Below are 4,305 nucleotides of genomic sequence, written 5' to 3' on the forward strand. Positions count from 1 at the left end.
GGGGAGGGGAAATATTTGAAGATTCTATGATGTTACACTGCCAGCTTTGAAGACAGGATGACAGAGGGGCCCTGAGCCAACTAGTGCAAGCAGCCTCTAGAAACTGGAAAAGGCAAGGGAACCAATTCTCCCTTAGAACCTCCAGATGGAGCACAGTCCTGCCAGCACTTTGCTTTCGGGGCTCCTGATCTCCAGAACTGTAAATTGTGTTATTTTAAACTACTAAGTTCATGACAATCTGTTATAGCTACAAAAGCAAAAACAAAAAAAGCACATCTTCAAAAACTTCCTATTCATTCTGCCATCAGAAAGATAATTTTGACTTGAATATTGGATTTTCTTATTACCTTGCCAAAATTTTTTCTCCAGGTTTAAATCAAAATGCTAGCATATCACATAAAGCTCCTTAGTCTCATCCCCTACCTGTCTACCCAGTCTCCCTAAGAATACTTTGCTTCCTATTTAGCAATCTGTTCTTGATTTCCCAACACTCCATACTCTTTCCTGTGACTTCTGCCCCAAGGCTTTTCCCCCTAACGATTTAGCAAGCAAATCTCTACTCATTCTTAATGTCTTAAATCTATCATTACCTTTACTGCAAAGCCTTCCCTGATGTCTTTAGTCAGGATGCAGACCCTCTCTTTGAAGATCCCATAAAGACTGTATTGTGACATTTGCATAGTATATTACACATTTTCCATTGAATATCTGCCTCCAACTAATCTGTGAGCTTCTCAAGGTCAAAGGTCATGGCTCTCTCTTGGTATACTCCCCTTTCCTAGTAAACATTAAGTACTCAATCAGAGACCCTGACATCTTTAGTCAGGATGCAGACCTTCTCTTTGAAGATCCCATAAAGACTGTATTGTGACATTTGCATAGTATATTACACATTTTCCATTGAATATCTGCCTCCAACTAATCTGTGAGCTTCTCAAGGTCAAAGGTCATGGCTCTCTCTTGGTATACTCCCCTTTCCTAGTAAACATTAAGTACTCAATCAGAGCTACTGAATAAATGAATGAATATGTAATTTAATATTCTTTTAATTATAATTAAAATTTTCCAGTTAATACTTACATACACTTTTATCATCTTAAATCCTGCCAATATTCTCATTTATCATTTTGTGTCTAATACATCCTACATACTTAAAGACAATTATTATTCCAGTATTAATAATCAATAAAATGCTAACAAAAGAGAATTCTCTCATTCTAGAAAAAAAATTTAAGTATTTTGGATCATAAGTTTAAAATTTTTAAAAGGCACTTAAAGGAAAAATACACCAATATATAATTGTTTTCATAGTAGTCTTACACATACATATTTTGTGTCATGATATACAAGCTTCTGAGGTTTACTCTATAATCATGCATGCATACCTTGGGGGGTTGCATTGAATTAAGGGTACTTCCAGTTCTAATAGTAATTTCGAGTTCATGAATGATTCCTTACTTGGAGTCAATAAAATCTATATGGTCCCAAAGTTGACATGATAAAACTCTTCTACCTAGAATAAAGTTCAGAGCCACGCCCCCTCCTCAAGGTTGACTAGAGAGGTGCCATCTGTGAGGGGTGGGCTCATGGACCTCTTGTTCACTATACAGGTAGTGCCAAAGCACAGTGCCCGAACCTCAAATACTTGCTGATTTAATAAATGAAAAAAAATTCTATAAGATGCCTTGGAGCTAGATTGGAGAGAGAATTCTAAGGTTGTTACTTGGCTTGAATTCACAGTGGACATAATAATTAAAATAATCATTTTTAGGTCTTTTCTACCCCCTATAAACCTTTCTAAAAAGGATTTTCTCCCCGGCGATCACCACCAACCTTCTATTATTTTTCTATTTCCTGCATTGTATGAAAATCCCAGTGAAGTTCATTAATTTTACTCACAGTGAATAACCTCTTTCCATCTTTGCCTGCAAATCCTACTGAGATGCTGACTTCCTGCTTATTTTAAAATACAGATTACAAAAAAATATTGCAAGAAAGGGAAATGAATCAAGGAGAGTAACAAAGGAAAATGTGTGCTCTTCTGTTGCCAATCCCAAGCCCATGTCACTTGAGCCAAACACACTGAGGCTTATTTGGTCTTTCCGCCCCCTCCGCTTGCACACTCCAATTGCCCACAGACCTCGACAGTATAAAGAGGGTCCAGTTGTTCCAAAGTTCTCTCCCTCCATGTGCGGATCTCAACTGTGTGCTACATAACCTCTCTCACCAATTTCTCCCAGAGCCAGTCCTACTCACTCTGTTTTGTGCCTCATCTGTTGCCAGAGTGCTGATATCTCTCTGCATTGGGCTTCCTCTGAGAATGCTGACTGACTGGAAAGAAGCTAAAATGACACCAAGAAACTGGACCCCAAAACTCTTCTGTCACAGAGAGCAGCAGAGTCTTTCTGGTGGCCCTTGACAACAGAGACCTACAGAGTATGGACAGAACTACAGTTCCCATGATGCCATACCGTTTGAAACTATCCACACCAAGTGTCTGAAATGCCCACACACGGTGTTCTGTTTTGTTTTTAATAGTCCCATGCTGAATATCTCAGTGCAGGAGACTTCCTTATACTCTGCCCTCCGTGTGGCACATACTAGTACAAAATGATACCTTCCGTTTAAAATGGAAATTCTTTTTAGTTCTCATCTGTTATTAATGGATGCACTTGGAAGATATTGTACAAATAATTTATCAGAGTGTGTATCCAAAAAAAAAAGACATTGCACCTGGCTTATAAATTTTAATTAGCACCCAAATGAGCATCTGATTATGGGTGAGTTTCTGCTAAGTCACCTGTTCCAGGCCACACTTGGCTTGGCAAAGAGGCTCTGATATCTTAATAGCAGAAGGTATTGGCGGTATTAGTTTAGCCTCAGTCTCCATGGCAATCCCTTAATAACACAACACAGCACAGCACCATATGTACTCCCTCACTGATAAACGGCTTTACCTGCAGGCAATTTAATAAATAACACAGGATGAAGGTGATGATTATTAAAATCGATTAAACAAATGCTGATGTCATCCACAGTTCCAGCAATGACTGAGCGTCCCCATGGGCCTGGGGCTGCACCAGGCCCCTCAGAACACACGAGAGACACCACTCCCAGTCCTCCAAGCTTGTTCCCAATAATGAGAAAAGGAAGAAAAGTTCCTCCCGACTTTTTCCACAGGGTTAGGGTTTTATGGATTGTAATAAAAACAAAACAAAATCTGTTTCCTTCTTTGTATGTTAAAAAATCATTCTTATAGTAGAGAGAATTTCCTAGGTCCACTTTCCCATTTAAATCCTCCCAGTCCATATAACTTTTGAGTAACAGACTCCAAAAATCATGTGCTTGCCAAATGTGCCTACCTCTAGGTGCCACTTAATCAGCTTCTCAGATCCTGGAATCTTCACTCTCCTGCCCCAGTTCCTCATTTATCCTCTTGGGGATCTAGAAGCCAAAAGTAGACGCAGAGCCAGATCTTGCTATAAAGACTTCCTCACCTTTTCTAAAAATCTGGAAAAGGCTCACCTGTGAAGAATGTGTTTACAGAGAAAACAATTAATTGTCCCTTCCCTGCTCAGGCTCTTTCCATTCCCCCCACCCCCACCCCCTCCATCTGGCTCCACCCTTCTCTCCCAACCAGATCTGCAACTGACTAAGCTGGATGAGCCCAAGACTGCCCCAAGCAGATTCCTCAGTCCTTCCAATCCATAACCTGCTCCCTGCTCTCCTCCCTGATAAACCCAACCTAACAGGCTTCTAGCTTCTCCCAGTTAAAAATATATATGCTTTTCCTGATCAGCTCCATCCCTTACAACTTCTCCAGGGGTGACCCTCTTAAAATAGAAATTAGATCATTCTTTTGTTTAAAACCAATAGCTTTCAAGTGCATCTACAATAAAATACAAACTCTTTCTCACAGGCTACATTAAAAGGTTTTTGTGGAGCCACCTCCCACGCTCCCCTCTGCAAACGGGCTCTGTGGCTGTGGCCTGGCCAGTGTGCTCAGTGGTTGAGTGTCGACCCCATGCACCAAGGGTTGCCTGCTCAAACCCCAGCAGGGGGCGTGCAGTTGTCTTTCCCCTGGAAGTTTCTATCTCTCCCTCTCCCTATTAACAAAAATCAATAAAAACTTTTTTTTTAAATGGGCTCTGTGGCCTAGCACCTCCGTTCCCGCCACCTGTGATCACACCCGCAAGTGGTTGCCCCCGAGGTTCCACCAGTCCACAAACCAGTGCCTCACTCCTGGTCACCCGGGACTACTCCCTGTGCCGCCTGGGTTCCACTGACAGTGACAGCTCCTGTGGA

General features: G+C 41.3%; 1 protein-coding gene across 1 annotated transcript in view; it reads right to left on the minus strand.

Moving 5' to 3' along the window:
• ARHGAP24 (Rho GTPase activating protein 24) overlaps positions 1 to 3,380 on the minus strand; it is a 523,018-nt gene extending 519,638 nt beyond the window's left edge. Inside the window, exon 1 of the mRNA XM_014545980.1 lies at positions 3,363 to 3,380. The gene's annotated coding sequence lies outside the window, so the exon portion shown is untranslated. The remainder of the gene's footprint in view (positions 1 to 3,362) is intronic.
• Between the last annotated feature and the right edge of the window lie 925 nt (positions 3,381 to 4,305).

Source organism: Myotis brandtii, unplaced genomic scaffold (genome assembly GCF_000412655.1).
Source record: "Myotis brandtii unplaced genomic scaffold, ASM41265v1 scaffold424, whole genome shotgun sequence".
In the NCBI taxonomy this organism is placed as follows: Eukaryota; Metazoa; Chordata; class Mammalia; order Chiroptera; family Vespertilionidae; genus Myotis; species Myotis brandtii.